General features: G+C 35.6%; 1 protein-coding gene across 1 annotated transcript in view; it reads right to left on the reverse strand.

Annotated features, from left to right (window-relative positions):
- Window positions 1-24,590, reverse strand: part of LOC111155266 (membrane associated guanylate kinase, WW and PDZ domain containing 2) — a 1,380,110-nt gene that overhangs the window by 434,839 nt on the left and 920,681 nt on the right.

Raw genomic sequence — 24,590 nt, forward strand, 5'->3', positions numbered from 1 at the left:
ATTTGTCAGAGAGAGAGAGAGAGAGAGAGAGAGCGAGCGCACAAGCAGTGGGAGCGGGAGGCAGAGAGAGAGGGAGAAGCAGGCTCTCATGTGGGCAGGGAGCCTGATGCAGGACTTGATTCAGGACCCTGGGATCATGACCTGAGCCGAAGGCAGCTGCTTTTGACTGACTGAGACACCCAGGCATCCCTTCTTTGGGGTTTTAAAATACAATGCTGCTGTAATTGGTAGTACTGCGGAAACCCAGGCTAGGAAATAAACTGTGAGAAGGACTAGGTAGGAGAACAGCTAGTACTTCCTGAGGGCATAGTATGCGCTGAGCATGATTCCAAGTGTTTTACAAGTATTAACTCGCTTATTATACCCAATGATCCGACAGTGTAGGTATGATCATGGTGCAGAGTTGTACTGTCAGACTGCATAAAGGCACATGGCGGAGGGTGGGTATTGGGGTTAAAATCCCACCCTCACTCAGTGCATCTTGTTCTTGCCCTGGCATGGGAATGAAGGGGCTCCTACTTCCTCACACAAAAATGTCTTTAGGTTGCAGTTAATAAGCAACTGTCTTTTCCCAAATCCACGCAAAGCATCAGCATAAGCACGTGGCATCAGGGGAGGTAAGCTCTATAGTTATTTCCATTTTACAGATGGGGAAATTGAGACACAAAGAAGCTAAGAAATCTGCCAAAGGTACATGATGGATCAGCAATGGCGATGAGAAAGCGACAAACCCAGGCTCCTGGCTCCAGGGTGTGCACGTGTTACCACCGTGATGCGCTGCTTTTCTGTTACATGTTTGGAATGCTTTCTCCATCCTGGCTGACATTCTTGAATTTTACTTTAATTCACTTAATCCTCACAATAACCCCTAAGGAACTGGCCCCTTAGGACACGTGGCTATGCCTCAGCTTCTAATCCTCAGAGATGGTCCTTTGTGAGCATGGCTGTGTCTTGGTGGAAACAGAGCCAAAGAGACACTTCAGTGATCAGAACTAATTGGCTAATTGATATGCTTCAGACATCTTGCCAAGCAAAAGAGAGTTTAATTAAAACAAAATATCATCTGTGGCCCTAGAAGTTAAACTGGTGGGACCTGAAAAGTGGGAGTTAGAACTGAAATTAATAGATATATAGAAAGCTCCAACAACATATTTATAGGTTATTGTTATTGGCAGGGAGGCACAGGACATAAAACATAAAGTCACAAAGAGTTGGATTTGCAAAAGCAAACTGCATTTGAGTATCAGATTATGGGCAGCATCACCCGGTCTATCGTCTATCGAAGGGAAGGGAAGGGAAGGAGGGGTTTTTTTGGTGGCAGGCAGAGTGAGAGGGGGGAGCAGGCTCCCTGCTAAGCAGAGAGCCCAATGCGGGTCTTGATCCCAGGACCCTGAGATCATGACCTGAGCCGAAGGCAGAGGCTTTAACCCACTGAGCCACCCAGGGGTCCTGGAAAGGGAAGGAGTTCTTAATAGATAGTACTGAGATAACAGGATCAGCGTTTAAAAAAATAAAACTGAATTCTAAAAAAATAAAAACTGAATTAAAAAAATAAAACTGAAATGACTTGTATGCTAGACTATTCACTATAGTAAAAATTTTAACAACAGGGTAGGGGGATGGCTGAGCCTTGTGGTGGTTATTAAGCAGGGCACGTATAGCATGAGCATTGGGTGTGGTACATAAACAATGAATCTTGGAACACTGAAAAAATAGAATTAAATTAAAAAAAAATTAACAGAATTTGGACACAACTTAAGTGAGCACATGAAGTATGCTCTAATCTTCCAATGAATACTTTAATTTAAAATGTTATGTTTTATTTATTTATTTGCATATAAAACACTTTTCCAGTTTTACTGAGGTATAATTGACAAATAAAAATTGTACTTATTTAAGGTTACAGTGTCATGATTTAATATACTTACACATTAAAAACACATTGCTTTATTTAAAAACAAAATAAAAGCAAAGCACGCTCTCTATATTTTTATTTTGCTTGTTTATGAAAGAAACATATCTCTAGAAAAATATATAAGACACCAACAAATTTGGTTGTTTCTGGGGAAGGGAACTAGTAGCAAAGGGACAGAAGTGGGAAGAAAACTTTTCACTGCTTTCCCCACTTTGGGCCATGTACTATATTGCCTTTTCAAACAATTAAGCTAAAAATATAAAACGAAGCCAAAAAGATCTTGGTTTGATTCCCAGAGCTTGTACTTGGTGAACCTTTGGGTTAGTTTATTAAACTGTCAAGAGACTCAGTATCTTATTTGAAAAATGGTGATTATAATTCTTGCCTCACCGTTTTATGAGATTTAAATAAGATAATATATGAAAGTTTCCTACCACAGAACCTGACACACAGTAGACAAATACTGGATCTTGTCATCACTTCCCTTTTGCAGAGGACAAAAACTCCAGTGGGTACGGATATATGCAGGTAAGAGAAATGTGTGAAATGCGTTGGATGTAGGAGATGGGGGTGATAGGGACTATGATAAATTAAAGGTACTCAAAGTATATGTGTGCGCGTCAAAGTATACATTATACATATGTATGTGCATTACATATGTATATGAAGTCTGCTGGCCACTCTCCCCATTTGCTTTTGTATACGTATCTGCATTTTACAAAATTATGTGGAATATACTATATGTGTTTCGAAACACTGAAAAAACCATTTCAACAATGATACTGATGTTAAAATTAAAACACTTTTCAAGTAGGACTCAAATTGTACCTTTCTCTAAGTTGAGTTATTTAATACAATTCTGCTTTAGTTTTTCACAGAAAAAAAAAAGGGCCCATGGGACTGTACAGCTACTGATTGCCAGACCATAACTGGGAGGTTAAAGCAAAGGATGCCTCTGACAACTGGGCTATTCCTCTCTGTGACAGACTTGATGGAGAGAGTGCTGCTGCTCATAGCTAATAAATCTGATTGAGGTAGGAGTCAGGCAGAGGTAACACAGTGAAGCCAAGTCAGAAGGTTAATAATAGCAAAATCACTCATGGGTGGGCGGGATAATGGTCAAAAGCTACAGGAGAAGGATTTCAGGTACATGTTCAGATCTAGGGTAGTGATGATTTGCTACTACGTCTTGCCTAACAAACTCACGGTTTTGAATAAGTCAAGGTTAAATAAACAATAGAGCAGTAAACAAATGTGCACTAATTTTCAGTTATCTGGGGAGCTGCACATTCTCGGGGGACAAGTTTAGACACAGTTCATGATATATACAGATTTGTTGTCTTACACAGATAGGTATAATCTCTGAAAACTGGGCACATCATCCACTATGTTTATAACTAAATTAATTTCTAAAACTAAATTCAAGACCTGCATCGACCGAAGTTACTCATCAATATTTGTGAACCAGTCTAGAATTAGAACCACCAGAGACACAGACCAAATGGAAAACAAAGCACTGCATAACACTATTTGTATTACTTATCCTGAGCAAACACCTTCCTCTACTCTAGCAGTACAACTGTGTCTCACAAATGATACAAGGTCCTTGTCCTTATGCTATGGGAAGTGACCTCCACTTTGTTTCTTTAGTCAAGAAGACCTGAGGAGCTCTGGATATATAAATGTACACATACCTGCATAACTGAAAAGCTATCCTAAGACCATCCAATGGGATGACATTTCTTTTTTTTCACTGGAATAGGCCCAAGAAAGTCTGATCATGTCACATGCAAAGCCTCTCATACCTTCCTGATTTAAAGATTTCACTTTAAAAAAACAGTTGACTGTCTCTCTCAATTACCTTCTCAGAGAGTTTCATTTCCAATAATAGTGCTAATCTAGAGGCTGCTTGGCTCCTCTCTGGGAAAAAAACTGCTTTATATTGCCTTTACCTCTGGGATAGGATTCCCAGTGTTCCAATTTGCCTAATGATAATGGATCACTCTAAATATTCCTGATTTCACTTCCCCTCCCAACCCTCCTGTAACTTCTCTCTTAGTGATTTTTGGATGCACAATTTCCTCTACTTATCACCTACCATGGTGCTTTTAAACCAAGGGAACAGTCAATAAAAGTGATGCAGAAAATTCAAAATGGCCTTGATGCATTCTGTCTTCCTCCTCTGTATTCCCTAAGCTCTTGTGGAAATCAGCCCCTACCATTTTGCATTGAAAAGCTACAAACATATGTTTGTCTCATTATCAGGATGTAAAACCACCTTGAGGACCATTTTTTTCATCTCTCCAGCCCAAGCCTCTAGCTCTATGCTGACATAACGTAGGTGAAAAAGAGCATTTTTGGCCCAAAGGGAACTGAACTTAAAAAGAGATTATTATTCTCTTTAAAAACAATGATATATTTTCTATCTTTTTACTCAACCACTGTAGAATTTTCATTTACATCTAGAATATTTATGTAAAAAATAGAAACTGTGTTTAATCAAAGCACCGTTTAACTTAAAAAAGTTGAAATTAACAGGAAATTGGGACAGACTTAATAATGACAAATTCGTTGGAACATTAATACTTATTAACGTGTTGTTTATCCTTTATTTGGAAGTAGGGATTACGAATGACTGACAACAGAAAGTTATTCAAAAGGCTCTGCTTTTTTTCTTAATGAAATAAATCTGGTCAACATAATTCACCTTTTCTTTTTATAATTCACCTTTTCTTTTTATAATTCACTTGCCACACAACATAATCAGAGCTCTAGATCACTTTGGGCATGTGATGATCAAAAAACAACACAAATCTTCTCTTTTCGGATGTTATAAAATATAAACAGCACTGTGGAGAAATTTGAGTCAGCCACCGAAATTACTGCTTCCACAGAATATAGAGACATGCAGAGAAAAAATAATTCATTCCTGTTTACAAGAAGAAACTTCTAAATAGAAAGAAAATCCCATTAATTGGTTGAACACGATGAGTCTGTTAAGCAGGGATGGGTAGGATTAATACAGAGTTGTCATTTCCTTGGCTTAAGATGCTTTACTAAAAAAGTCAGCTTTACTGTCAAGCTCAGGATACATAAAATAGGCAGAAGATACACGTTAACATGTTTCTGAGGTAAGTCTTTATTTTCTTATTTTTTAAAAAGATTTTATTTATTTGACAGACACAGATCACAAGTAGGCAGAGAGGCAGAGAGGGGGAAGCAGGATCCCTGCTGAGCAGAGAGCCCGCTGCGGGGCTCTATCCCAGGACCCTGAGATCATGACTTGGGCCGAAGGCAGAAGCTTAACTCACTGAGCCACCCAGGCGCCCCTGAGGTAAGTCTTTAAAGTATGACCAGAAGAAAATTTTGCCAGCAAAATTAAACAACCAAGTGTTTCTTGGAAAGGCTCTGACACTGGCCAAATAATCTTTGGTGCACCAACAAATTATTAAGATTATCTGTGTTCCGTAGCAGTAAATTTTAGTGGTTATCCCAAACTGTATCACAAGACAACACACAGTGTGTACTCGCCTAAGAATGGAAAATTTATTTTGCTTTTTAGTCATTTCATGCCCAAAGTGAGCTAGAATGCTGATTATATTGCATCAGAAGTGAATTACCAAAGGAAAAAAAAAAAGGTAAAAAAGGTGAATTATGTTTATCAACTTTATTTCATTAAGAAGAACACATTTAGGATGATGCCATCTGTTGCTCTTTTATAAAAGCGAGTTTAATGTGCTAATTCAGTGCTACTACTAAAACAATTAAGATGGAGTGGGAAATGAGAAAAAAAAGGCAGACATGAATGGAGCTACATTTGTCTAGACTGTATTTTCTTTGTCTTATTTCCAATTAAAAGAATGAACTGACCAGAAGTTTCCTTCTCTGTAAAATGGGGATATTGATACTATGTGTCTTACTGCACTGTTAAATGAGATAAGGTATGTAGTACTTAGCACACACTAATTACTCAATACTTGGAAGCTACTAATATTAGAAATAATAACAGGGGCGCCTGGGTGGCTCAGTGGGTTAAAGCCTCTGCCTTCAGCTCAGGTCATGATCCCAGGGTCCTGGGATCGAGCCCCACATTGGGCTCTCTGCACGGCAGGGAGCTTGCTTCCCCCTCTCTCTCTGCCTGCTTCTCTGCCTACTTGTGATCTCTGTCTGTCAAATAAATAAATAAAATCTTTTAATAAATAAATAAATAAAATCTTTTAAAAAATAATAATAACAAAAAAAATCAATGGTGAAGTAGATAACAGGAATGTGTTATAATCACCTCTATGGACTTTATTTATGATTAAATACACACACACACACACACACACACACACACACACACATTTCAGGTTATTCTTCTTCTATTCTGGAAGCCTGAGGAAAGACTGTTAAAAATAAAATGATATAGGGCAACCTGGGTGGCTCAGTTGGTTAAGCATCTGTCTTTGGCTCAGGTCACAGTCTCAGGGTCCTGGGATCCAGCCCTGCATTGGGCTCTCCACTCACCAGAGAGTCTGCTTCTCCCTCTCACTTTTCCTCTGTGCTCTCTCTCTCTCTCTCAAATAAATAAATAAAAATCTTTAATAAAATAAATAACATACAATAAGATGATATATTTGGCTTCATGATCATCATCATTATCATAAGAACACTTACACAGTGTTTATAATATGCCAGGCATTTTTCTGAGCACATTGAATATATTAATCCATTCAATTTTCACTGTGATGAAAAGATCAATTTTTACTTCTATTTGTAGCAATGTGGACACTGAGGTACCAAGACTCTATAAACTGTCCAGGTTCACACAGCCAGTAAAAGGCAGAACCAGGATCCGGACCCAAGCAGTATGGCTTCAGAGAGAGCCCACATTCTTACTGACTATCCTATGTTTCTTTTCTGTAGTCCCATGGCTCAGAGGTATCTGGATAGTATTAAATTATTACAATAACTAGGTTCAAACATGATCACTAATTTTGCTGCAATAATAAATTCACTTTCATGGCAAAATGTAGTTCCCCAAACTTCATTACTTCCCACTTAGTCAAAAAATTAATAGTTATTTATTTGCTAGCTTTGTTTATGACTTTATATAGATATATCATACACAGCCTTAAAACAACCTTTGAATAAAAGGCAACGACTTTCGAGATGAAACTAATATAGACAATAACGATGACGAAACCAAAAAGCAACCAATAATATTTACTAGATCTATCTGCCACACGGCAGTAAAGGAGTCAGTAAACACCTTTTTTAATAAAAAGAAAACTTTTTTTAAAAAAAGATTTTATTTATTTATTCGACAGACAGAGATCACAAGTAGGCAGAGAGGCAGGCAGAGAGAGAAGAGGAAGCAGGCTCCCTGCTTAGCGGAGAGCCCGATAAGGGGCTCGATCCCAGGACTCTGCGATCATGACCTGAGCTGAAGGCAGAGGCTTAACCCACTGAGCCACCCAGGCACCCCAAAAAGAAAACTTTTCTTTAAAGGATTGCATATTGCCCTGGAACCAAGTTAAGCTAAAGTAAAAATTTTAAGACAGCTTTTACCACTCTTGAGGAAATAGTACATTTCTAAGAATGGTAGGTACCATGTGCTCTGGGTAATACTAGTAAATGTTAGCTGTAAAACCATTCCACTTAATGGGACGTTATAAACCCTATGGAATGTTGGAGAGTATGCAAGCATTCTTCTAAACATGAGTATTTCCAGGTTGTATATAATGCGAAGTAAGCAGCAACCTCCTAAACATGCCCTTGTTCTTGTTCTCGGTTTCTGTTCATGATAGCGACAATGGTACTAATGCTTGGCATCTTCCTGAAGAAGGAATGAACGTTATAAATCCCAGGAACTCTTGATCATTCTTTATCCCTGGCTTTGCCCCATGCTTAGTGGCAATACGACATGGGGAAAGGTCACTAACTAACAAATCATGAGGGAAGGATTCTAATTATAGGTCAACCATCAACTGGTTTGAGCAAATCATTTTCCTCTGTAGGTCTTAGTGTCATAATGAGGATATTAACTTTTAATATTTCATGGAGTGCTGGTTAGGAATAAATCTGACATCTGCATATATGTTTTAGAAAATAAATATGTTTTATAAACAATAAGTACACAAAAGCAGTTGAGGTCGATCACTTTACAACATGTCTGCCTTTTACCTCACTACGCTCATCTACTTACATATGACTACACTTGCTTCCAATCCCAGCTTTAGTCAGGAAAACCTAATTGGTCTCTCCCACCCCAAATCATCCTCAAGTCAATCTGCACATATAAAATGTTTGTTTTGTTTTTCCTCTCTCTCTGTCATGGCATACTTCTTCAGTGTTTTTGAAAACTTAGCATGGGGTGCCTGGCTCAGTCAATGGAGCGTGTGACTCTTGATCTCAGGATTATGGGGTTGGGGCCCAGACTGGGTGTAGAGATTATTTATTTAAAAATAAAACCTGAGGGGGTGCCTAGGTGACTTGTTAAGCATCTGCCTTTGGCTCAGGTCATGATCCCAGTATCCTGGGATCGAGCCCCACATCGGGCTCCCTGCTTGATGGAGAGTCTGCTTCTCCCTCTGTCCCTCCCTCTGCTTGCTCTCTCAAATAAATAAATAAAATCTTACAAAAAAAAAAAACAACTTGGCACAGGAGTCCATTTTGTAAAAGAAGTCCTTCCTAATTAACCCAGATGTATTTACTATGGCATACTTTTCGCCATGCCCAATGATATACAACACATGGACACAGGCACACAGACATACACACTGTATTTATTTCTTATGCAATCATGCATGGATGCATAGGTTTCCTTTTGGGGGATCTAAACACAGCACCTCTTCAACCTTCTTCACTCATAATGAACTCACAAGTAGGAATCTCTAAGCCAGAAGCCATTAAATGGAAGAGCCTAGAAGTAGGAGGGGAAGAGAGAGGGAAGACAGGAGTGAGGACAAATATTAAATGAGGTCTTTGATCAGATGCACGTGAAAGGCAAATAGCCATGAAAGAACTGCAACCTGCTCAAACTCAGTGTGTTGGTTTCCCATCCCCATCTAGTGCATGCTGGAGACTGTCCCCTGTGATAAGAGGGGCTCAGACGGTGACGGTGCCACTTAGAACCACGACAGCAACATCAACTTGTGGGCTTTAGTGCTTTGGGGTTTACAAAGGTTTTCTTACCATCCCATACACTGGTGTTACTGTGAGACAAAACCAAGAGGAATGCTATCCTATTCGAGGAAAAGATTAAACTATCACATGTGTCTATTTATTGACCTGCAAATTGGGTTTTCCCCTGACAAGTTTTGTAAAGGCCCCCATTGCTTTTATGCTATTAGGTATACAGTGAGTTGTTAGTTATGAATTCTGCAGAGATGATAAAAAAACATCTGTATGTAGTACATCTGCTTGGGAAATGGGATTATAATTCAGCTACATTCTCAAGAAAACATATAAAGCTGAGCTGCAGACTCAAAGGGTAATTTTAAAAGTATGCTGGAAAAAGAGCTAATATGACATAGCACCAGGATACTGATGAAATTAAATATGAACAGTTACTAAGGATCTCTAAGGCCCAATTGTTAGGCAAAATACATTAAAAATTCAGTGTAAGTTCTGAGTTCGCCTCAACCAGGCTTCCATTTCTGAGGCCAGAGTTTTTGTACAAAAAAATGTTCTTGGTGGAATCTGAATGGAAGTAGACAAATAAAATGAGGAACTGTCAATCCATACAGGTAATAATGGAGACATATAGGGTGCCTGGGTGGCTCAGTGGGTTAAAGATTCTGCCTTTGGCTCAAGTCATGATCCCAGCATCCTGGGATCGAGCCCCACGTTGGGATCTCTGCTCAGTGGGGAGCCTTCTTCCCCCCACCTGCACCTGCCTCTCTGCCTACTTGTGATCTCTTTCTCTATCAAATAAATAAATCTTTAAAAAAAATAATGGAGACATACAATATTCCATCCATAGAAGCTAACAGTAATTTCTCCATTTAAAGGGGGAAAAGTGTTTTTTTTTTTCATGTAAGAGATTTTAGATATAGTATATGGAAGATTTATTAAAATTAATGTGTGCACATAGACACAGGGAACTCAATTCAAGAGAGAAAACTTGATGTTCTTGTTGAAAACTCAAACTTTTGGAAACTGAATTTTTGTTGTTGTTACAAAATAAAATATACTATGAAGTCCAAAACACTCATGGTACTTCGGATTGTTTATTCATCTATCCCTTCCTTGAGTCATAATTTTATCAGGTGATCCCTCACCACTTGGGGTCAAATCCACGTGTTGTCAATATATCAAGTTGGTACATGGACCTTTTTGAACTGTAGTCTTAAGGAGAAATAAGATTGCTTAAATCTGACTTTTTTAAAAAATAAAGCACTCGTAATCAGAATGGAATACAGAAAACAGTAACAGCTGGTGGTGTTCCCAAGAAAAAGTAACCAAATGGAGTGAGACAGAACTCATGCAGAATCTTGAATATAAAGACACAAACCCTGGATTTACACTGAATATGAAAAGTAAGAATGAAGGAATAGCTGATGGTACATTATCATGAATAGTGAAAGGAGATACCCATTTGGAAAGAGGTAATTTTAAGACAATACATTTCAAAAAATGTAAGAAATATTTTCTGGCAATAAAGGATTTCATACACAAAAATATGGACTAAAGATTGAAAGAACACATGTAAGAATAACAGTTTTAGTAATGGAAAGGACAAGTTTTATATCTTTTAAAGGACTTGCAAGAAAAGATAGCACAGCAAATACAAAGCTGGTTAGAATAGGAGTGGAGGACTGAGTTACTGAAAATTACCTAAGCAACAATAACATAATAGGAATAAAATCTAATGGAGTAAAGATAAATGGATATGGCACTTGTGCATATTAATAATATCAGGCAGAATTAGTCAGGGTTGAAAGGAAAAATTGAGGCATCAGCATAAAGATGAGAAAGCAGCAACACCTAGGGAGAAGGAGTAGACTAGAAAGAGAAGGTCACCCATTGAAATAATTCAGCAGAAGCTGAACACTGAAGGGTGACTATAAATCCAAATCATCTTCAAAATTCTTGGCGCACCTGGCTGGCTCAGTCAGTAGAGCAGGTGACTCTTGATCTCGGGGTTGAGATCAGTTTGAGCCCAATGCTGAGTGCAGAAATTACTTAAAAATAAAATCTTGTAAAAAAAAAAATAAATAAAATGAAATTCTGCTCAAATTCCACATCTTTCAAAACAAGCCTTCTTTGAACACTCCGGTTCATGGTCAAATGTCTTTCATTTTCCTCTTGTGTGATGGATGATTCCTCACACCATTATTAAACTTTCCTCATTATTTTGGAGAGCTGACTATATTATCTTGTCAATTATATTGCTTTTTGAAGAACGGGTTGCATTTATTTACACTTTTTCCAAGGGCATAGTTCAACTTTGTAAGCGGTGCAGATATACAACAAATATTTGTCATATGGACAAATGGATCAACCTGCTTTGTTTGCAGGTAGATAATCCATGTTAAAAGGAATAAAATGACTAATGATATATAATAATTGAGTACCAGAATCAAAGGGAAAAGGCCACTTTTTTGGGTAGACTCACATCACTGAAGGAGTGAATAAAACAACCTCAAAGAAAAGATTTAGGTTAAGCAAACAAGTAAGAGGCAAAGATAAAAGATATGCTAGAAAACTGAAAAGATAATGTGGAAGAAGAGAGACGAGACTTTTTTTTTAATGAAAGCAAATATTGGGAAACCAAAATGAAATTGTTGAGTATAATTTTATGGGTCAAAAAAGTGAAGATAATACAATCTCTATGATTTATTACTTACTAGTAAGAAGTTCAAGAACAAATACAGTCAATAAAATTTCCTACTGATTTTTATTGCTGATTTGAAGTGGTACCTTGGAAATAATGGTTCTAAATCTATTTGGGTTTCTCACACAGTTTTGGTATCAAAGCATCAAATAGTGTTTGCCCCTTTATGTCTAAGGCAACTTTTTAAATCCAAGTTGCTTCTACAAAGAGCACATAAAATCTTAACCTCTTAGAAATATAATTTCTTAAAGACATGAGTTTTTAATAGTAACATGGATAGGCCCTTAACTATAGCTGTGTGAGTGGTCTCACTGAACATGTATTATACCAGGCACTTTGAGATGCTTGGTGGTTTGGCCACAATCATACACTGGATTATATCATAAGTGCTCATATTTCATTTGAATTAGTAAAAAAAAAAAATGCTTTTCAAATAGTCATCTGTTTTGGAATACACTGTTTTGTAATGCATACAATTTAGGAAATCTTTAAATTACATGTACCAAGAGGGAAATCAAATCATGTCACCTCAGCAACTAAAATTAGACCTTCTCCCTCCTCCCCCCAACTACATGCCATAGTTAATGCTCATTGCTTGGCTTTGGGTTGATGATCTGGATCTACTTCTCCTACTTCTTGAAGAATTTGTCTGTAAAATGCAGATCACAGCTTCACCTTTCTGTTTGCTTTCTGCATTGCTGAACAGATCTAACCACTGAGGGATACATAATACTGTGTCTCACAATATGATTGACAGATATCCCCATTTTAGTTCTTAAAGAAATTGTTCCAACATTATGTGGACTGCAGTGAAGATATTTAAATATTGTGAAGGCATAAAAACCAACAAAAGCTTATTCATTTTTTAAACTGAGAAAGACAAAATATACATCACTACTTATTTAAAAACATCCTTCAGAAAGCTAAATTCACTCAGCTAATTTAAGAACATAACCAAATGACAATTAAATTATTCAATCATAAAATTGTATGGATTGGTCTATTTATAAATTTGATATCCCAGAGAAAATATTATGAATACATGAAAAAGTTCTCTTTCATTTTTTAAAATACAAAATTGTAAAGTAAAAATATTTTAAAACAGTTTTTTTAACAAAAATTTAAGGGCTTAGTGTCTCCAGCTAAAACATTGTGATGTCGCCTGATGGACGTAACATTGAGATCTATCTCAAACTTGCATGACCTGGATTCACCCTCATTTTAAAATTTATATTTATTAGACAAGGCCCTTAAAATTTTGGAATGCCTTATTTCACTTAATGCAACATTAACTGAAAAAGTGGGAGTTAAAAATCTCTACCTACCTTAAAAAGTGTTAGTAGATGGAAAAGAAAGAGTGTATAGTAAAATAAAACTTAAATCATTGTTATCATTTAGTATCAAATGTAGTATTTAGACATCTGGTCCCAGAGAAGATAGTATGGGCTCACTTTTTCCTGCCCTTCCACTATAGATGCCCCAGAAATAATTCAACAAATAGTCATTAAAAAATACTGAAATTTTCATAAAAATATTATCATAAAAAAGACTTTTTAACAAAGAAAAACCCAGGACTAGATGGTCTCACTGGTGAATTCTACCAAACATCTAGAGAAAAATTAATGCCAATCCTTCTATAATGCTTTCAAAAAACTGAAGAGGAGCATATACTCCTAAAGGCATTTTATGAAGCCAGCATTATTCTGATACGAAAGCAGACAAAGAAAATTACAAGAAAATTAATAACATCCCTGATAAATATAGATGGAAAATTTCTCAAACAAATATTAGCAAATTGAACTCAATAGCACATTAAAGAATCATACACTCTGACCAAGTGAGATCTGCCACTGGGATGCAAAGATGGTTCAACATATGTAAATCAGTAAGTATGACACACCATATTAATGAAATTAAAGAGAAAAGTCATATGGTCATCTCAACAGATACACAAAAAAATGGAAAAAATTCAACATTCTTTCATGATAAAAAAGTCTCAACAACTAAGGCATAGAAGAAATAAATGTACCTCAACATAATAAAAGCAATATTGACAAGCCCAGAGCTACTCAAGGATGAAAGGCTGAAAATCTTTCCTCTAAGATCAAGAGTAAGACAAAGGTGCCCATTCTTACCACTTTATTTAACATAGTAATAGGGTTCTAGCCAAAGAGATTAGGGGAAGAAAATAATGAAAGGCATTCGAATTATAAAAGAAGTAAAATTTTATCTGTTTTCAGATGGTATAATCTTATATATAGAAAACCCTAAAAAGTCTATACCAAAAAATTGTCAGAAGTAATCAACAATTCTATAAAGTTGCAGGATACAGAAATAACAATGAATTATCTGAAAAAGAGATAAAGAAATGATCCCATTTACCACTGAATAAAAAATAAAGAAATTCTAAAGAATAAATTCAAGGAGATCAAAGTTCTGTATACTGAAAATATAAGACTCAAAGAAAAAAAACTTAAGAAGACACATATAAATGGAAACATATTGTGTGTATATGTACTGGAACAGCTAGTATTGCAAAAATGTCCATGCTACTCAAAGCGATATATCTATGGACTCAATGTAATTGCTATCAAATTTCCAGTAGCATTTTTCACATAATAAAAATACAATCCTAAAACTCATATGAAAGCATAAAGACCCTGAATAGCAAAAGCAATCCAGAGAGAAAAAGAAAAAAGGCAAGGCATAATATTTACTGATTTCAAACTATATTAAAAAGCTAAAGTAATCAAAATGGTGTGGTACTGGCATAAAAGGAGAAACACAGACAAATGGGATAGAATCAAGAGTCCAGAAATAAACCCATGCAACTTATAGTCAACTAACAGTAAACAAGAGAGCTAAGAATACTTAATGGGGGGTGTATACGTTCTTCAACAAGTGGTGGTGAGACACCCGAATAGTCATGGGCAGAAAAATTAAATAGGACCCTTTGATCACAGCACAACAAAAATGAACTTCAAATGGATTAAAGACTTACATGTAGGATCTGAGACCAAAAATCACTAGAAGAAAACATAGGAAAAAACTTCTTGACATTGATCTTAGCAATGATTTTTTTGGATTTGACACCAAAACACAAGCAATAAAATAAAATATAAACAAATGGGATGATACCAAGCTGAAAAGCTTCTAAATAGCAAAAGGAACAATAAACAAAAATTTTAAAAGGCAATCTATAAAATGGATAAAATATTTCACACCATTTATCTGAAAGGAGTTAAAAATCCCAAAATATATAAGAAACTCATATAACTCAAGAGTAAAAAAGAAAAAAAAGTCAGTTAAAAAATGGGCAAAGGATTTGAATACACATTTTTTCCAAAGATGACATAATCATAAGGAATTGTATCTGAACCGCAAGGATATAACATCTCATACCTGTTAGAATGACAACTACCAAAAATATGTAAGATATCAAGTGTTGGCAAAGATGTAGAAAAAAGAGAACCTTTGGGCACTGTTGCTAGGGATATAAACTGGTACAGCCACTATGGAAAACATATGGAGGCTCCTCAAAAAATTAAAAATAGAATTACCATATGATCTAGCAATTCTACTTCTGACTATATATCTGAAGTAAACTGAATCGCTACTGGAAGAGGTATCTGCCCTCCCATCTTCCTTGCAGCTTTATTCAAAATAGCCAACAAATGGAAACAATCTATGTGTCCATCAGTGGATGAATGGATAAAAACAATGTAATAATACATATACAATGGTATATTTTTCAGCTATAAGAAGGAAATCCTGCCATTTGTGACAACAGGAACGGACCTTGAGGGTCTAACTTGTGCACAAGTTAGACAGAAATACTGGATGATCTCATATATGAAATCTAGAACTCGCTCTCCCACAACCTCATAGAAACAAGAGTAGAATGGAAGACCAAGCAATGGAAGAAATGGGGAGATGTTGGTCAAAAGGTATAGACTTCCAGTTATAAGCTAAATTAGCTCTGGAGATAAAATGTATGGCATGGTGATTATAGTTAGTAGTACTATAAATTATAGTTGAAGGTTGCTAAGAGTCTAAATTCCAAATGTTCCTATCCCCGTACCCCCCACACAAGGTAATTATGTGAGTTGTTGGATGTATTAACTAAGCTTACTGTGTTGGTCATTTCATCATATATATGGGTATCAAATGATAATGCTGTTTATCTTAAACTTACATAATTTAATATATCAATTATATCTCAATAAATTTGGAAAAATACACATGTTAAAATGTGTTTTTATATTTCTAAGCATGGACAGTATTTTAGTTATCTTTTTATTGATATATAATTTAAGTTTTCTGTAAAGTAGGAATGTCAACTTTGAACTTTGTTGAGGCTTGCTCTACAGATTACCATGTACTCAATGTTTGTAAAGTACTCTGTGTGTTTGAGAATTGTATTTTCCATCTAAGTATGGTGTCTATTTGTGGATTTTCAATCAAGATTACTATTTGTTACTCAAATTTTTCTTCTTTTTTCTGTTTAATATATTGAGTAGTGAGAGGTACACGAAGTAATACACTCCATGAATTTTTCAAATTCTCTTTTCAGATTTGTAATTTTTTCCTTTATATATAACTTGAAGGTATGTTATCAGATGCATATGAATTTAGGATTGTTACATCTTTCTGATTAACTAAAGCTTCTACCTATATATTTTTAAAAATAAGGCAGGCAATACCAGTCTACTCAATATCAAGGCTTAAGATATAGCTATAGTAATCTAGACAGGATGGTTCTGGTGCACAGATAGACACATAGATCAATGGAACCCAAATGACATGGCAAAATCACACACATAATTTAGTGGAGGAAGGACAGCCTTTTCACCAAAAGGTGCTAGAAGTGGGTATCCATTGTTTATTATAATAATAATTTAAAAGCCTCAACCTAGATCTAACACTTTATACAAAAATTATTTCAAAATAGATCACAGACCTACAGGTCAAATGTTGAAGTATACAATTTAGGGGAAAAAATGAGAAAATCTTTGGCATCTAGGGCTGAGGGAAGAGCTCTTAGACTTGATACTCAAAGCATGTTTCACAAAAGGAAAAATTGATAAATTTGGTAAACTGATAAATTTGATCTCATCAAAATTAAAAACATTTTCTCTGCAGAAGACCCTGTTAAGAGGATAAAAGTAAAAACTGTAGCCTGGGGACAATGTTTATAAACAATGTACCTGAAAAAGGAACTTATTATATGTAGAATATATAAATAACCCTCAAAACTGAATTCTAAAAAAATAATCTAATTAAAAATTGGGCAAAAGACATTATCAGACATATTACCAAGCAGTATGCACAGATGACAAATAATTACATGAAAAGATGTTCAATATCATTAGCCATTAGGGAAATACAAATTAAAACCACAATTCGGTATCATCATACACCTATCAAAATAACCAACGTGAAAAATAAAGTCCTAACACCAAATGTTGGCAAGGATCTAGAGAAACTGGCTCATTGCTGGTGGGGAAATAAAAGAATATAGCCACTCTGGAAAATAGTTCAGCTATTTATTCTAAAACTAAAAATGTACTTTCCCAAAAATCTAGTAATTACATTCCTGCACTTTTATCCCAGATAAGAGACCTATGTTCATGCAAAAACCTGTATACAAATGTTTGCGGCAGCTTTTTTCATATTAACTAAAAGCTGAAATCAACCTAGATGTCCTAAATGGGTAAATGCTTAAACAGTGGTACATAAAAAGTAGCAAACTCTTGATACACAAGAATGTGTTTCAGTGTAATTAACTAGAGTGAAAAAAGTCAATCTCCAAAGTTTATACACTGTATAATTCCATTTATAGAACATTTTTGAAATAACAAAGACATTGACATGGAGAACAGATTAGTGGTTGTTAAGGGTTAGGGACTGTGCAGTGAGAGGGGATGGATATGCACATAAAGCAGTAGCATGAGAGAGTCTTGTGGGATGGCAGAGTTATGACTCTTGATTGTGGCCACAGTCACATGTAACTACATATGTGACATATATGATATATGCACACACATATGCACACATACCAGTACTTGTATAACTGGTAAAATAAATTCTGTGGATTGTACTAATGTCAATTTTCTGATTTTTATATAGTATCATATTTATGTAAGATGTTAATATTGGGGTCTTTGTTAGGGGTGTTTGGGTCCTCCCTGTACTTGCTTTTGTAATTTCCCAGGAATTTATAAATATCTCAAAATAAAAAATCCTGAAAGTCACATTTGAAATATTTTGAAATTATTTTGCTACTATACAGACAGAAGAAGCAGATTTGATGACATCCATATTATTTTCAAACTTGCATGCATTAAGCAATGAACACAAGACATAACTCATTCCTAAGCATAAAAGAAGCTTGAGAAATCAAGAATAAAAGGACAGAATTTTTAAATCCTTACATAGGTACTATTTTATAGCCATGATGAAGACTGTGGATAGAAGAGAGAAATAAGTAAATTATTAGTACAAAAATGATATTCAAAATATTTAACTATTTTCATGATCTGAACACTAACCAATCAGAGTAGACTGGGACAAATTAGGACAGACGCCAGCCATAAACAGCACAATTTGGTATTGGCGTAAAGCAGTGGAATATCTATGGTATATAATTTAATTGCGTTTGATTTTATTATTTCCTCCACAAAAGATTCATATTCCTAAAGTGTTGGTATTTCATAGTACTCCTAAGCTGAAAATATTGGAATGGTTACTATATCATTGGATAAAGCATACCTCAAAGTGCTGCTATAAAAAATCATGACTAATATGAATAATCACCAGTTAGCAAAATAAGAACAGTTTATATTAAGATATTTTAAACAATTTTTTATAAAACACCCTAAATATCAGTACAGAAACAAAATAACATCCAAATTAGTTAGTTCGTAATATTTAAAGATAGGAATTCAATATATCCATGACTTTTCAATTTTAAAGTCTTGTACTTGAATAGTATCTTTAGAGTCTGGGTTTTTTTTTTTTTTTTTTAAGATTTTATTCATTTATTTGAGAGAGAGAGCATGTGAGTGCATGAGTGGGAGGTAAGGGGCCTGAGGGAGAGGGAGAAGCAGACTCCTCACTAAGCAGGGAGCCAGATGAGGGACTTGATCCCAGGACCCCGAGGTCATGACCAGAGCCCAAAGGCAGACACTTGACCAACTAAGCCACCAGGTGCCCTTCAAGTGTGTTTCACTGAATTCTTCCTAATGGAAAAATGTCAAGGTGCTTTACAAACATAATCTCAGCAGGTTTATTAGATTAGGAAAACAAATATTCAAAGGTGAAACTGATTTGGTCATATTTTTTCTTGAGAAATTAGAATCACTAATTATCAATACAAATTTAATGAGACAACAGGCCAAAGCCCCTATTCTAAAAAGAAATAAATTATGCACTCTAGGAATAGAATGTGAACTCTGAAAATAAAAGTATGCATTTCCTGATCTGCATGGCAGTTAAGAAATTCACTTAAGAAATGACATAAAACTACATATAGATGGCTAACAAACACAAGAAAAAAATGATACACATCACTCATCATCAGAGAAATACAAATCAAAACTGTAATAAGATATCACCTCACACCTGTAAGAATGGCTAAAATTAACAACACAGGAAACAACAGATGTTGGTGAGGATGTGGAGAAAGAGGAACCCTCCTATACTGTTAGTGGGAATGCAAACTGGCGTAACACTGTGGAAAACAGCATGGATTTCCCTCAAAAAGTTAAAAGTAGAGCTACTCTATGATCTGGCAATTACACTACTAGGTATTTATCCAAACAATACAAAAATACTGATTCCAAGTGATACATGCATCCCAATGTTTATAGTAGCATTCTCAACAATAGCCAAATTATAGAAAGAGCCCAAATGTCCACTGACTGGTGAATGTGTGTGTATGTATACACACACAAACACACATACTATCCTATTCTATATATATATATTCTATATATGATATATTCTATCATATATATATTTCTATTATATAAAATATATATTATATATATTCTATTATATATTTTATGGCTGATATATTCTCTATATATTCTATATATTATATATATTTCTATTATATAATATATATTTTATATATATATATATATTCAATAGAATATATCAACCACAAAAAAGAATGAAATCTTGCCATTTGCAACAACATGGATGAAGCAAGAGAGTATAATGCTAAGTGAAATAAGGCGGTTAGAGAATGACAAATACTGTATGACTTCACTCATATGTGGAATTTAAGAAACAAAACGCATGAACATGGTGGAGTGGGGAGAGAAAGGCAAACCAGAAAACAGACTCATAACTATAGAGAACAAACTGAGGGTTGCTGGAGGGGAGGTGGGTGGAAGAGGGGGGGAAGGAGGGGCGGGGATTAAGGAGGGCACTTGTGATGAGCACAGTATGTAAGTGATGAATCACTATATTGTACAGCTGACACTAATATTACACTGTATGTTAACTAATTGAAACGTAAATAAAACCTTGAAAAAGAATTAAGAAAAAAAGAAATGATAAAAAAAAGAGAAATGACCTAAAACTAATTAGTATTTTCTATTATTTTAGAAAGATAAACCTCCTTCTCTTGAAAAAAAAAAAACACTTAATAAATATTACAAATTACAGCTTATGCTGTCTTCATTTATGTACTTTGGACACCATTTTCTTTAAAAGACAAAGTAATAGCTCAACGCTTTAAACGTCAAGGGAAATGCAGTTCTCATGTATGTAAACACGTTAAAATTATGTAATTTTTTTTACAGTAACATGAGAAGACTCCCTTATAACTCAAAGACATAGAATCTAGAAATGAATCCACCTAGTTCACACAGCTGTGATTACAACTTTGTGAGAATTCAGAGCCATTGTAACAGAATGGCGGGGAACAACCTCCAATCTATCAATATTAGGTTGGAATGAGGGAGGTGGATAATTTTAGCCTATGTGGGTTTTTTCATTTCCATCTCTCCAGGACACTCTAGAATAATTCCAGTCCTTTAAGGTAGGCCAACCATTCTGAATTCCTCCCTTTGTCTTCTATGAGGCTAATTTGTTGGCTCAGAACACACAGAAAGGAAAAGAAAGGAGCAATTATTCAGAGCCTGTGGCATCACAAGCACTATCCTTCTTCTATGTGAAACTAAATCTGCATGAAACAGATATGCTTTCCATTTTACAGGTAAGAAAGCCTAGGCTCTTAGAAATTAAGCACCTTGCCCAAGAGCCCACAGGTTTGTGTTTGGATTAGAGCTTTTCACAGCTCCAAATTTCACATAATCTCTACTCCTAACTGTGACAGTTGAATTACCTTTCAACTTTAAGAAAAGAATGGTCCTACAAGGCTTGAGTCATTTAAAAAAAAAAGATTTATTTATCTATGAGAGAGAGAGAGTGTGAGTGAATGGGCAGACGGAGACCATCTCAGACTCCTCTCGGTGAGCGCAGAGTCCTTCACAGGGCTCGATCTCATGACTCATAAAATCATGACCTGAGAATCACTTTTGATGTTAACCCTAGTTCAGTGATTCTTGGGGGATGTGTCACCACTGGGATGTGTGTGATCGCAAAGGTGTCAGGAGAAAGCCTGTGGTATTGATTCTGAGGGCCGAGGACAAATATGATGATGTCTTATATGCAGTTCACGGATCTTGCCTCCAAACCGTTCAACAGTTAACTGCGGTTTCTGTGGTGTTTTGTAAAAGACTATCTTGGCTTGCTAAATGGCACTCCCCCAAATACTAATATTAGAATCCAGTAGTAGGTGGAGACTTTTTTCTGTGATGTCGACTGGTGCTGAAACTCTAAAAACACAGAGCGATGACAAATGCACAGAATGTAGTGACTTCAGTATTTTCAACTGTATGGTGAGAAAAGGAAGTACGCTTTTATGTTTAGTAGCAGGTAAGAAATCAAAATGGTTGCTGTGATGTCAATAGATAGCTGTTCAATATGTATTTGTATGGAGCTGTCTATATTCGCACATCCCCCTTGATAACAATAAGAAAACATTTGCTAGTTTTTTCCTCTAACCCAAGAATAATTTATATCAGTAGATACCTCCCTTCCATCTCTCTTTCAGTCAGCTTCTTCTTTTTATAGTTGATCAAGGAATTAACTTTTCACACCTATGTTAACAGAACCACAAATGCCCACATTTGCAACATGTATCCATGTCTGCATCCACATCCACAGGGACCTTTGTAAACTCGTAATTGTATGCGCACATATACAACATCATGGAATTCCATTTTGAGAGATTAAAATATTAATTATGGTAATAATCAAGAATTCATGGTATGCAACCCAATAAGGTCTAAAATGCCTTTTAAAAGTACTGCACAAAACTTTTGCTTCCAGGTAGGATGGAACGAGAAGCTTATAAGCTATGAGAACACAAAGAAAATCTATACAAAATGAAAAATGAACAGCTTAAAAGGATCAGAGCACTGCTGAAACCACAGGTCTAGGATTCTAAAGAGTAGAAAACCCTGGAGAGGTAAGGGAAGAATTTGCAGCTGATTTTATGGATTGTGGGCTGTGGGAAGAACCCAGACTTGGCCTAGGTAGAAGGCCACCGCTGGAGGTTAGGGAAGCCAGCACAAAGTTGAGGAGTCTTGAGGGACTGCAGTGACAAAATACAGACTTCAGAGATCTTAAACACACAACCCATTATCCCATGATGACATTTGTCAGATTCAGAAGCTGCAAGGTCTAGAGGCAAAAAGCTAAGCCAAAACCCCTGAAATACATCACAGATTTTTGGCAGTCTTGCAATACTAAGAAGAAAAAATATTTTTAAAATATTGGCATTCAAGACCTGCCAAGAAGAAGGCCCCACATGAACACACTGGGCCTGGATGGTCCTGTGGACCAAATCCAGCCTGTCTCTATTTTCTGTATGGTCCAGAAATGAAGACCAATTTATATACTTTTAAATGGTTGCCCAAAAAAAATCAAGAGTAGTATTTTAATATTAAAATTCCGAGCGTATATGAAACTCAAATTCTCTGTTCATAAACAAAGTTTATCAAAACCTATCCATGCCCTTTAGTAATGTATTGATTTTGCCTGCTTTTTCATAGTGAGGAGTTACAAAGAGACTGGATGACCCACAAAGCCTAAAATATAGGCGACCTGACCCATTATAGAAGACGTTTGCCGACCTACAAATGGGCTCTTGGTTGAAAACCCTGGGTAAACAGCCTAAGCACAGAAACAAATCAGAGATAAACTGGGTCTTATCAAAACTCAGCCCAACCTCCTTTTGGCTCAACTCCAGATTGGATTAAGGAATTAGCCTCCACTCTATCTCTCGGGCATAAAGAGGACAAATCTTTGCCTAAGAAAGATCTTATCATCTGGAGCCTGTATAATTTTTTATACACATTTCACACACATTCCAGCATTCAGAAAATTACTCTACTTTGTTTGGCCTGAGCCGAATGTATAAAGAAGCCTGATTTAATTGGCGAGCTCAACAGCAATCCATTAACAGATGATTAAATATGCAATTTTAACCTGTGTTTTAAAGAGGTAACACTATTACCTGAAAGCAATTTTCTTGGCAAGAAAACTCAAAATATGTGTCTGGAATAATATTATTCTAACTAACTAGAATGTTATTTTCCATTGTAAAACATTCCAATAATGTGTGGAATAAAATCTAGGAGTTATTTATTTTGTAGAAAAGGAAGACAAATAGTAATTGACTGGTTAGAAATCATTGTGAACTACAAGACTGTATTCTAGGACTCGTTTTTTGTCAGTGATGTGCACTTCCCAGACGCTGGCTTCATATTTTAGGTACCTACCATCCTGAGAAGACAGACAAGAGCAGATGTGGGAAAAACTGGTCCACTGGAATACTAAAGTTATGCTATGTCTTATGCCTACAACACTCCCAGAATTTAAAAATTTGATTTTAATAGCTTTTTCTGATGAAAAGAATAAGACAGCTGAGAAGTTCAATATATCATAGCACTGCAAATCATTAAATTCATTTTAATTAGGATACACTAAGGTTTTACATCTGTGGCAAAAGTAAATTGTAACTTCCATACATAGCAGAGCAGGCCATTTTAATTTATAACCGATTACAATCTGCAGCACTTGTCTTATTGGTGTCAATGAAATATATATCCTAATGGTGTTCAAAAGTCCAGGTCACACAATAATTTTATGGGATTCAACCACATGCAGTCATGCTATTATACAGAAGGCATAGAGATACAGCTATGAATATAAAATTTAATGTAGATAGTGATTAAAAACTGGATATTTATGCATTCCAATATGTACATATAAATGGTACACTAAAAATTTTTTTTTAATTTAACTCAGTATATAACTGGCTTGTGAACAGTTATCTTATGGAAATGAACATTAGCAAAATATTATCTGAGAAAGCCAGAACTATTGTTAAAATAAAGGACTTTCAGAATTAGAGACTTTTTACAAAGTTGATTTTTCAGAAACTTCTTTAAAAGTTGAACTCTCTTCATCACTTTCTCTACCTTTAAGAGCTTCTCATAGATAGGTGCCTGTGAACGGGACTCTAGTAGCTTGAGGAGATAAAGGCTGGACTGTGGTCAAATAATCACAAGGAGAGTATGTTATTTATCATTTTAGCTAAATTTTAAGTGTTCTTTTCACATGAACTCAGTATCTTTAAAAATCACAAGTATCATCTCTAACAGACTTCATGTATGTAATTTACTAAATTCAAAGCAAGGTTTATACTCATCTAATCCTCAAAACTGTTTAAAAACATTCTTCCCATACATGAAAACAGCTGACTTCTAA

This window comes from Enhydra lutris, unplaced genomic scaffold (assembly GCF_002288905.1).
Source record: "Enhydra lutris kenyoni isolate GAN:26980312 unplaced genomic scaffold, ASM228890v2 scaffoldscaffold40, whole genome shotgun sequence".
Classification (NCBI taxonomy): domain Eukaryota; kingdom Metazoa; phylum Chordata; class Mammalia; order Carnivora; family Mustelidae; genus Enhydra; species Enhydra lutris.